Source organism: Somniosus microcephalus, chromosome 16, assembly GCF_052327205.1.
Source record: "Somniosus microcephalus isolate GS21.2 chromosome 16, FLI_Smic_1.0, whole genome shotgun sequence".
Classification (NCBI taxonomy): Eukaryota; Metazoa; Chordata; class Chondrichthyes; order Squaliformes; family Somniosidae; genus Somniosus; species Somniosus microcephalus.
In genome coordinates, this window is record NC_141002.1 from 108,622,563 (window position 1) to 108,635,076 (window position 12,514).

Consider the following 12,514-nt stretch of genomic DNA (forward strand, 5'->3'; position numbering starts at 1 on the left):
ACAGCATTAATCGTCGCTTAGAAAGACACGGATTAATCAAGGACAGTCAGCATGGATTTGTTAAGGGAAGGTCGTGTCTGACTAAATTGATTGAATTTTTTGAGGAGGTAACAAGGAGGGTCGATGAGGGTAGCGCGTTTGATGTTTGAGGAGGTAACAAGGAGGGTCGATGAGGGTAACGCAGTTGATGTAGTCTACATGGATTTTAGCAAGGTTCTTGACAAGGTCCCACATGGCAGGCTGGTCAGAAAAGTAAAAGCCCATGGGATCCAAGGGAAAGTGGCAAGTTGGCCCAGTGGCAGGAAGCAAAGGGTAATGGTTGATGGGTGTTTTTGTGACTGGAAGGCTGTTTCCAGTGGGGTTCCGCAGGGCTCAGCACTGGGTCCCTTGCTTTTTGTGGTATATCAGGAAACTCTCGATTTACCGACACCTAAATAACCGGAAATCTCTGTTAACCGGCAAAATTCAGGAGTCGGTTCAGGTAAGTTTTACTTCATATTAGTGGCCGTCCCTGGATCTGTGGCTGTGTAACCAGGGTTCCTGCACCTGTTGCTAAGCAACAGGGAAGCCTGGATTTGTTGCTGTGTACAGAGCTCTCGTACCTTTTACTATACCTCTCTGTAATCCGGACTTTTGGGTAAACCGGCACCACACCGGTTCCGTCGGTGCCGGATAAAAAAGAGTTTCCTGTATATCAATGATTTAGACTTCAATGTAGGGGAAATAAACAAGTTGTTTATCTTCATCATTGAGCCCAGGTCGAGAGGGCAGAATTATGAAATGCACGAATCTTGAGCAAAGTTAGAGTTCAGAATAAATGTTTCTACACTGGGTAGTGGATACTGAACAGTCCCAGAGACTGAAGACAAATGCACCTTTAAAAGGGGCTAGATCGCTATCTGGTGAGGACCTGGATTGAGAGTTCGAGAGTGTCTGACAGTGCTGTTTGATTCTTTTCTGGGCGGTAGGGAGAGAATTTAGTGTCTCCTAAAATATGGGATCATCGGGTGGTGCGGGAGGCGTCCCCGGCAGAATTATCAGACACGGGCCGGAGTTTTAGGCTTGTGCACTCATTAGCTCATGAGGTCCACTCAATAAAGTGAACGGATTGAAAATCCCACGCTGGTGACAAGGAAAACAGGAAATCACAGCCATGGTCACTGCTCGAAGTGAGAATGACGGTCTGAATGCCTTTATATTGATCTGTAGTTTGTTATGTTCAGTAAACTCAAATGGGCATCTCCCCAGCTGTTAACTGATGCCAATGACCCGATCTCTCTCACATTGCTCAATGATTGGGAACGGTAACCCCTCACTGCTCAATGATTGGGATCGGTAACCCCTCACTGCTCAATGAATGGGTTCTGTAACCCCTCACTGCTCAATGATTGGGATCTGTAACCCCTGACTGCTCAATGATTGGGATCTGTAACCCCTCACTGCTCAATGATTGGGATCTGTAACCCCTGACTGCTCAATGATTGGGATCTGTAACCTCTCACTGCTCAATGATTGGGATCTGTAACCCCTCACTGCTCAATGATTGGGATCTGTAACCCCTGACTGCTCAATGATTGGGATCTGTAACCCCTCACTGCTCAATGATTGGGATCGGTAACCCCTCACTGCTCAATGATTGGGATCTGTAACCCCTGACTGCTCAATGAATGGGATCGGTAACCCCTCACTGCTCAATGATTGGGATCTGTAACCTCTCACTGCTCAATGAATGGGATCGGTAACCCCTCACTGCTCAATGAATGGGATCAGTAACCCCTGACTGCTCAATGATTGGGATCTGTAACCCCTCACTGCTCAATGAATGGGATCAGTAACCCCTCACTGCTCAATGATTGGGATCAGTAACCCCTGACTGCTCAATGATTGGGATCTGTAACCCCTGACTGCTCAATGATTGGGATCGGTAACCCCTGACTGCTCAATGATTGGGATCTGTAACCCTTCACTGCTCAATGATTGGGATCTGTAACCCCTGACTGCCCAATAAATGGGATCTGTAACCCCTGACTGCTCAATGATTGGGATCTGTAACCCCTGACTGTTCAATGATTGGGATCGGTAACCCCTGACTGCTCAATGATTGGGATCTGTAACCCCTGACTGCTCAATGATTGGGATCAGTAACCCCTGACTGCTCAATGAATGGGATCGGTAACCCTCACTGCTCAATGATTGGGATCTGTAACCCCTCACTGCTCAATGATTGGGATCGGTAACCCCTCACTGCTCAATGATTGGGATCTGTAACCCCTCACTGCTCAATGAATGGGATCAGTAACCCCTGACTGCTCAATGATTGGGATCAGTAACCCCTGACTGCTCAATGATTGGGATCTGTAACCCCTGACTGCTCAATGATTGGGATCGGTAACCCCTGACTGCTCAATGATTGGGATCTGTAACCCCTCACTGCTCAATGATTGGGATCTGTAACCCCTGACTGCTCAATAAATGGGATCTGTAACCCCTGACTGCTCAATGATTGGGATCGGTAACCCCTGACTGCTCAATGATTGGGATCTGTAACCCCTCACTGCTCAATGATTGGGATCTGTAACCCCTGACTGCTCAATAAATGGGTTCTGTAACCCCTGACTGCTCAATGATTGGGATCGGTAACCCCTGACTGCTCAATGATTGGGATCTGTAACCCCTGACTGTTCAATGATTGGGATCTGTAACCCCTGACTGTTCAATGATTGGGATCGGTAACCCCTGACTGCTCAATGATTGGGATCTGTAACCCCTGACTGCTCAATGATTGGGATCTGTAACCCCTGACTGGCTCAATGAATGGGATCGGTAACCCCTCACTGCTCAATGAATGGGATCGGTAACCCTCACTGCTCAATGATTGGGATCTGTAACCCCTCACTGCTCAATGATTGGGATCTGCAACCCCTCACTGCTCAATGAATGGGATCTGTAACCCCTCACTGCTCAATGATTGGGATCTGTAACCCCTCACTGCTCAATGATTGGGATCGGTAACCCCTGACTGCTCAATGATTGGGATCTGTAACCCCTCACTGCTCAATGATTGGGATCTGTAACCCCTCACTGCTCAATGATTGGGATCGGTAACCCCTCACTGCTCAATGATTGGGATCTGTAGTAGGAAAAATCATGGAATCCCTACCAATGTTCTATTAATTTTTTTTGGCGTGCGCAGCCCATGCGCGGTTTTTGCATTGAGAAGCCAGCAAGCATCCTGCGTGGGTGCTTCAGCCTGTTGCGTGGCCACACAGCGAAACAGGAACACTGACCCCTACTAAAAGAGAAAGTAGAAAAACATCTAGAAATCAAAAATTTAACAATGAATAGTCAGCATGGATTTCAAAAGGGAAAGTCTTGCTTGACCAACCTCATTGAATTTTTTGAAGAGGTAACAGAGAGAGTAGACAAGGGTAATGTAGTCGATGCAATTTATCTAGATTTCCAAAAGTCCTTCGATAAGGTACCACAATAAACTAATAAACATGGACAGAGAATGCGGAGTCAGGAGAAAAGCAGCAGAATAGCTAGTTAGCTGGATGCAAAACAGAAAGCAGAGAGATGGGGTAAAGGGTAAAGCTATTCACAGTGGCAGAAGGTGGGAAGTGGTGTTCCACAAGGATCAGCGCTGGGACCACTGTTGTTCACAATTTATATTAATGATTTAGACTTTGAAATCAAAAACAAAATTTCTAAATTTGCAGATGATACCATATTGGGGGGATAGTCAATACTGAGGAGGACTGCAACAAATTACAAGACATTAATAAACTTGCAGAATGGGCATATAATTGGCAAATGAAGTTCAACAGAGATAAGTGTGAGGTATTACATTTTGGTAAGAAAACTAAGGAGGCCACATATTACTTGGAAAATAGGAATCTAAATGGGGTAAAGGAGCAAAGAGATCTGGGAGTACAAATACACAAATCACAAAGTATCGATACAGGTTAACAAGGCCATAAAAAAGCAAACCAAGCACTAGGGTTTATTTCTAGAGGGATAGAATTAAAAGTAGGGAAGTTATGTTAAACCTGTATCGAACCTTGGTTAGACCACACTTGGAGTACTGCGTACAGTTCTGGTCACCATATTATAAAAAGGATATAGAGGCACTGGAGAGGGTGCAGACAAGATTTACAGAAATGCGACAGTATACATATCAGGAAAGGATGAACAGGCTGGGTCTCTTTTCTCTTGAAAAGAGAAGGCTGAGGGGTGACCTAATAGAGGTCTTTAAAATTAAGAAAGATTTTGATAGAGTGGATACAGAGAGAATGTTTCCACTTGTGGGGAAGAGTATAACTAGAGGCCATCAATATAAGATAGTCACCAAGAAATCCAATCGGGAATTCAGAAGAAACTTCTTTACCCAGAGAGTGGTGAGAATGTGGAACTCGCTACCACAGGGAGTGGTTGAAGCGAATAGTAGAGATGCATTTCAGGGGAAGCTAGATAAGCATATGAGGGAGAAGGGAATAGGGGGTTACACTGATAGAGTTAGATGAGGAAAGACGGGAGGAGGCTCGAGTGGAGCATAAACGCCGGCATGGACTGGTTGGGCCGAATGGCCTGTTCCTGAGCCGTATATCCTGTATAATCCCTCACTGCGATTGGGATCTGTAACCTCACACCTCTCATCTTCAAGAATTCAAGATTGTGTGAAGACAAACAGCGAGCTGCTTTTTAAAGTGAAGCCGTCAGTTTGTAGCCTGATGATGCTGCTCCAGCAGAGGGGATAAATTTATTTTTTGTGGGGCTTCTGATTTTTGGAATGTAGCAACCTGCAGGCCTGCTGGTTTTATCGCATCAAAAGGCTCCAGAATAAAATAATTTGTTTCTGGTCCAACACACACCACACTGGTTTCATTCTTTGGGAAGTTTAAGTTTGCGACCTTACCAGCTGCTTTGCACCCAGTGTCTTACTTTCTCTCACACCACACTTAAAGTGACAGACAGCACTCAGTAAATATTTTGCCTCTTCACTTCAGTGCCATTTAATTCAACTGCCAAGGCTAAGTGGGTAGTCCTCTCACCTCGGAGTCAGAAGGCTGTGGGTTCAAGTCCCACTCCAGAGATTTGATCACAAAAATCTAGGCTGACACTCCCAGTGTAGTACTGAGGGAGTGCTGCACTGCCGGAGGTGCCGTCTTTCAGATGAGACGTTAAACCGAGGCCCCGTCTGCTCTCTCAGATGGACGTAAAAAATCCCACGGCACTATTTTGAAGAAGAGCAGGGGAGTATCCCTGGGGCCAATAATTATCCCTCAATCAACATCACAAAAACAGATTATCTGGCCATTATCACGTTGCTGCTTGTGGGATCTTGCAGTGCGCAAATTGGCTGCCACGTTTCCTACATTAAAACAGTGACTACAATCCAAAAAGTACTTCATTGACTGTAAAGAGCTTTGGGACGTCCAATGGTCGTGAAAGGCGCTATAGAAATGCAAGTCTTTCTTTCTTTCTAAAGGGGAACTCATACTTCCACCCTCTAGCACCAGGCAAATTCTACATGGAATTCATGCTCAGACTGGATATGGAGCATTTTATAGGAAACCTTTGCCCAAAGTACCCAATGTTCAACTGAATTAATTTCAAGGAACAAACAAGCCACATTTCTTGCAGACTGAAATTTTGCAAAGCTGTCTGCTCCAATCCCTCCCAGCTTCTGTACAAGAGCTGTCTGTACTGCATGCGATGGATTGATGAGCATGTCACATGTACAGCTATTTAGATTAGATGACTGCAGTACACATACCAAAGGGTGAAAATGCTCACATACCTGTTCTACCAAAACTTGAAAATGTTCGGCTGAAAGATTTTATGCTTTTCATTCAGTTTAAGTTCTGCATTTCCTTATTCACAAAGTGCAGATCTGGAGGTCATACAGCCCATGTAACTGATGCTTCAACAGAAACCTACGATCCCCCACTGCAGTGTCTAACTGACTCCTGAATGACCTGAGTTTTTGCCTTCAATGTCCTACCTGAGAGCCACTCAGGTCTTGCTCACTCTGTGACAGTGCTTCCTGACATCCACTCTGAGCTTGCCCTTTGCCAGCGTGTAGCTGTGTCCTGCTTTAAATTCAAATAAAACGTCGGAAGGCATTTTACGGGGCAAGGAATTAGAGGGCAGGACCCAGAGAGGAATTAGTAAGGAAGTGAAGGCAGTTAGGGCATGTGTTTAACTGCACTGTCAGCGAGGTATGATTATGAAGGCAGGGAGCAGGGTAGCAATGCAGAGAGGATTCGGAGGCGAGTCCTAGAGTCCCAGGGCGTGATGGCTGAAGGAGGATGGAGGAGGGTGGATGAGGGGAGGGGATGCACAGCAATCTAGAGTCAGAACAGTGGTGCTGGGAGATGACTAAAGGCATAAAAGGATTGGAGAACCGGGATAAGGATTTTGAAATTATAGACTTGCGGACAGAAAGCGAGCAGAGGTCTGAGAGGATGGGACAGATTAGAGTGATAGAGCTCGAGACAGTCAGAACTGGAGGAGGAAGAAGCAACCGAGCAGATGACCTCAGGTACAGAAAGAGGTCTATGAGCTCCTCGACCTGGGTGTAAAAGATGGGACGGAGCAGCTGGGCTGGAGGTAGTCTGCGGTGGTGATCAGAAGTTTGGAGCTCTTTAGGATGATGCTGGCTTTGGCTGCCGAAAGCTGCTCAAGGTGGTGACGTGCAGACTATAGAGCCACACAGTACATAAATAGGCTGTTTTCAAATCCCTCCATAGCCTCGCCCCTCCCCATCTCTGTAACCTCCTCCAGCCCTACAACCCTCGGAGATCTCTGCGCTCCTCCAATTCTGGTCTCTTGCGCATCACCGATTTTATTCGCTCCACCATTGGTGGCCGTGCCTTCAGCTGCCGAGGCCCTAATCTCTGGAATTCCCTCCCTAAACCTCTCCGCCTCTCCTCCTTTAAGATGCTCCTTAAAACCTCCCTCTTTGACCAAGCTTTCTGTCACCTGTCCTAATATCTCATGTGGCTCGATGTCAAATTTCTTGTGATAACGTTTGTGTGAATGACCGAAGCCATTGTTTTCGGTTCCCGCCACAAACTCCGTCCCCTCGCCACTGACTCCATCCCTCTCCCCAACATCTGTCTGAGGCTGAACCACACTGTTCGACCCTGAAATGAGCTTCCGACCACATATCCATAGCATAACAAAGACCGCCTACTTCCACCTCTGTAACATCGCCCGTCTCCGCCCCTGCCTCAGCTCATCCACTGCTGAAACCCTCATCCATGCCTTTGTTACCTCTGGACTTGACTATTCCAACGCACTCCTGGCTGGCCTCCCACGTTTTACCCTACATAAACTTGAGGTCATCCAAAACTCGGCTGCCCGTGTCCTAACTCACACCGAGTCCCGTTCACCCATCACCCCCTGTGCTCGCTGACCTACATTGGCTCCCGGTTAAGCAACGCCTCGATTTCAAAATTCTGATCCTTGTTTTCAAATCCCTCCATGTCTCGTCCCTTCCTATCTCTGTAATCTCCTTCAGCCCCACAACCCCCAAGAGATCTCTGCGCTCCTCTAATTCTGCCCCCTTGAGCATCCCTGATTATAATCGCTCCACCATTGGCGGCCGTGCCTTCTGTTGCCTAGGCCCTAAACTCGAATTCCCTGCCTAAACCTCTCCGCCTCTCCACCTCTCTTTCCTCCTTTAAGATGCTCATTAAAACCTACCTCTTTGACCAAGCTTTTGGTCACCGGCCCTAATTTCTCATTATGTGGCTCGGTGTCAAATTTTGTGTCTTATAATACTCCTGTGAAGCGCCTTGGGATGTTTTGCTATGTTAAAGGCGCTATATAAATACAAGTTGTTGTTGTGATCTGGACCACGCTGCCTGAAAGGGCGGTGGAAGCAGATTCAACAGAAACTTTCAAAAGGGAATTAAGTAAATACTTGAAAAGGAAAAATTTGCAGGATTATGGGGATAGAGCAGGGGGGAGTGGGACTAATTGGAGAGCTCGCTCACAGAGCCGGCACAGGCACGATGGGCCGAATGGCCTCCTTCTGTGCTGGATAATTCTATAACTCTGTGATCCTATGATAAATCAATGTTCGGTAAAGGTATTAAGGGATATGGAGTTAAGATACAGATGAGCCTAATTGGCCTCCTCCTGTTCCCATGTCCCACTGCCCCGCTCTCTCCCCATAGCTCTACCAATCCCAAACTAATCCCACTGCCCCGCTCTCTCCCCATCGCCCTGGATCAATCCCAAACTAATTCCACTGCCCCGCTCTCTCCCCATAGCCCTGTATCAATCCCAAACTAATCCCACTGCCCCGCTCTCTCCCCATAGCCCTGTAGCAATCCCAAACTAATCCCACTGCCCCGCTCTCTCCCCATAGCCCTGTATCAATCCCAAACTAATCCCACTGCCCCGCTCTCTCCCCATAGCCCTGTATCAATCCCAAACTAATCCCACTGCCCCGCTCTCTCCCCATAGCCCTGTATCAATCCCAAACTAATCCCGCTGCCCCGCTCTCTCCCCACAGCCCTGTATCAATCCCAAACTAATCCCACTGCCCCGCTCTCTCCCCATAGCCCTGTATCAATCCCAAACTAATCCCACTGCCCCGCTCTCTCCCCATAGCCCTGTATCAATCCCAAACTAATCCCACTGCCCCGCTCTCTCCCCATAGCCCTGTATCAATCCCAAACTAATCCCACTGCCCCGCTCTCTCCCCATAGCCCTGTATCAATCCCAAACTAATCCCACTGCCCTGCTCTCTCCCCATCGCCCTGTATCAATCCCAAAGTAATCCCGCTGCCCCGCTCTCTCCCCACAGCCCTGTATCAATCCCAAACTAATCCCACTGCCCCGCTCTCTCCCCATAGCCCTGTATCAATCCCAAACTAATCCCACTGCCCCGCTCTCTCCCCATAGCCCTGTATCAATCCCAAACTAATCCCACTGCCCCGCTCTCTCCCCATAGCCCTGTATCAATCCCAAACTAATCCCACTGCCCCGCTCTCTCCCCATAGCCCTGTATCAATCCCAAACTAATCCCACTGCCCTGCTCTCTCCCCATAGCCCTGTATCAATCCCAAATTAATCCCACTGCCCCGCTCTCTCCCCATAGCTCTACCAATCCCAAACTAATCCCACTGCCCCACTCTCTCCCCATCGTCCTGGATCAATCCCAAACTAATCCCACTGCCCTGCTCTCTCCCCATAGCCCTGTATCAATCCCAAACTAATCCCACTGCCCCACTCTCTCCCCATCGTCCTGGATCAATCCCAAACTAATCCCACTGCCCTGCTCTCTCCCCATAGCCCTGTATCAATCCCAAACTAATCCCACTGCCTCCTCTCTCCCCATAGCCCTGTATCAATCCCCAAACTAATCCCACTGCCCCGCTGTCTCCCCATAGCCCTGTATCAATCCCAAACTAATCCCACTGCCCCGCTCTCTCCCCATAGCCCTGTATCAATCCCAAACTAATCCCACTGCCCCGCTCTCTCCCCATAGCCCTGGATCAATCCCAAACTAATCCCACTGCCCTGCTCTCTCCCCATAGCCCTGTATCAATCCCAAACTAATCCCACTGCCCCGCTCTCTCCCCATAGCCCTGGATCAATCCCAAACTAATCCCACTGCCCCGCTCTCTCCCCATAGCCCTGTATCAATCCCAAACTAATCCCACTGCCCCGCTCTCTCCCCATAGCCCTGTATCAATCCCAAACTAATCCCACTGCCCCGCTCTCTCCCCATAGCCCCGTATCTTCCTCCGTTTCAAATATTTATCCAATTTTCCCTTCAATGATGCGACGGTCTCAGCCTCAACCCCTCCCTGTGGTAAAGTATTCCAGACTCCAACAAACCTGAGTAAAGAACTTTCTCCGAGCCTCTCTCCTCACTCCGTGATGATTTTAACTTGGTAACCATTAATCAATGACTCCTCACCCACAGGAAACCACCTTTCCCTGTTCACTCCATTGTATAAAGCTCTACTGAATCTCCTCTTAGCGCCCTCCAGTGTGTCCCGCTGACCCGAACAAAATCCAAGGCTCGGTCAGACACCCAAATATCACCTCACAGTGCCTCGACAGCGTGTCAGTCATAAGAATAAAAACAGAAAATGCTGGAAACACGCAGCAGGTCAGGCAGCTTCTGTGGAGAGAGAAACTGAGTTAACCTTTCAGGTCGGTGACCTTTCGTCAATTCTAACACCTGAAACTCTCTCTGTCTCTCTCTCCACAGGTGCTGCCTGACCGGCTGAGTATTTCCAGTAATTTCTGTTTTTATTTCAGATTTCCAGCATCCGCAGGGTTTTGCTTTTGCCTTAGTGATCGGATTATGGTCCACATCCGACACTGGTTGGGAACGGCAATTAAGATTCAGTTATTAGGAAGCTGCAAGGTCAAATGAAACCGGCACTGAAACTCAAGTGCTGCTGATTAAAGAGGGGAGCCAATCGAGTCAGCTTCTGGTACCGCACAGCCATTCATTCATTATATAACACAAAATCTTCAGTCACAGCAATCTCTGGAATCCCCGTTTGTTGCTGTCATAGATTGAAAAACAGCAGCACACAAAAAAATTATAGAAAACGGCAGATAGATGCAATGGGAAAAATAGATTGATAGCAATTATTGTAGAAATATTCACTAGACTAGGTCATATTAAAATACCCTGTACATACTTGGGCTTAAATAAAGTAACTGCTGTGTGGACAGAATGAATTTCATTACTAAGCTATATGCTCACGTGTTACAGTATAAACTAACAGGTATTTCCCTGTTGTCTGATTAATGATTCTGTCCGATTAACGATTCTGTCCGATTAACAATCTGTATTTCACTGTGTCCCTATTAACAATGCCTGTTTTTCACTGTGTCCCCATTAACAAGCCTGTTTGCACGGTGTCCCTATTAACAATGCCTGTTTTTCACTGTGTCCCCATTAACAATGTCTGTTTGCACTCTGTCCCTATTAACAATGCCGGTTTGCAAGCTGAAGCTATACCTTTTTTCTGCTCTTTCTAAACACATACAGCATCTGACCTCTTCTCTGATCGGCATTAATCTGGGTATATGACAATGTCCATTTTATAGGAAGCTGAACAGACAGATTAGGGCAAGTGACCACGACAGTCCTGACCAAGGATTCAGGAAGCTGACAGCTGCTGTGAGATGAGGCTCAGAGGCATTTAATCTCCAGGAGGATAACTGCACATTCGGTGAATAACACCCCATGATAATAAATGGCAGAGAGCCTGTGTAACCAACAGTTCACTGTACGATCTCCTGCACTAACAGTGACACCCGATCCCTAACAGTGCACTCGAATCATAGGAATTTACGACACAGGAGGCGGCCCATTGTGTCCGTGCCGGCCGAAAAAGCACTATCCAGCCTAATCCCACTTTCCAGCTCTTGGTCCGTAGCCTTGTAAGTTACGACACTTCAAGTGCAGATCCAAGTACTTTTTAAATGTGGTTAGGGTTTCTGCCTCTACCACCCTTTCAGGCAGCGAGTTCCAGACCCCCACCATCCTCTGGGTGAAGAAATTTCTCCTCAAATCCCCATTAAACCTCCGACCAATTACTTTAAATCTATGCCCCCTGGTTATCGACCCCTCTGCTAAGGGAAATAGGTCCTTTCTATCCACTCTATCTAAGCCCCTCATAATTTTATACACCTCAATAAGGTCTCCCCTCAGCCTCCTATTCCAAAGAAAACAGACCCAGCCTAGCCAGTCTTTCCTCATAGCTAAGATTCTCTACTCCCAGCAACATCCTTGTAAATCTCCTCTGTACCCTCTCTAGTGCAATCACATCTTTCCTGTAATGTGGTGACCAGAACTGCACGCAGTACTCTAGCTGAGGTCTAACTAGTGTTTTATACAGTTCAAGCAGAACCCCCTGCTCTTGTATTCTATTCCTCGGCTACACTGTACTGTATCCTGCACCAACACAGTGACGACAAATTGCATACAAAAAGTACATGAGCAAACTGCTGTCTCTTGGTAAAAATTCTCCAAAGCTACCAAACTGATTGCATTGAGTCAGTACTGGAATACACAGTGAATTCCCGATGTTCCGAGTGGACACAGTGACAGCTGGTGAAAGAAGGAAGTTGAACATTTAACTGATGTCATGTTCTGAAGCAGCCCTACGAATAATTATCACAGGCTTTTCGTCCCTATAATCACAACGATGTGTAATTATTGTACTGCTGCAGCGTGCTGTTATACTACCGCCACCGATCGCAGACCAGTATCTACACAATGGAGTGCACAGCCAGAGTTATACTGCTGGCTGTGCATCACTACAGGTTACACTGAGCACGATAAGGCAGGACTGTCCAGCCGTGCTTTGACCTATGTAACGAGCACTGCTGCTCAAAGAACTCATTTTAAATATTGAGAGGAGGCTGGGGCAGAAATTCTACACTAACCTTAAGCTTCGCAGCACATCTATATTCCAGGGGTACCTGTGGGTTGTTTAAGTGTGGCTTTTGACTGTGTACCTGGACC

General features: G+C 47.2%; 1 protein-coding gene across 3 annotated transcripts in view; it reads right to left on the minus strand.

The window, feature by feature from the left end:
- The window catches only part of tspan9a (tetraspanin 9a), a 424,140-nt gene that overhangs the window by 143,329 nt on the left and 268,297 nt on the right, over nucleotides 1–12,514 (minus strand). The gene's annotated exons all lie outside the window — the stretch shown is intronic.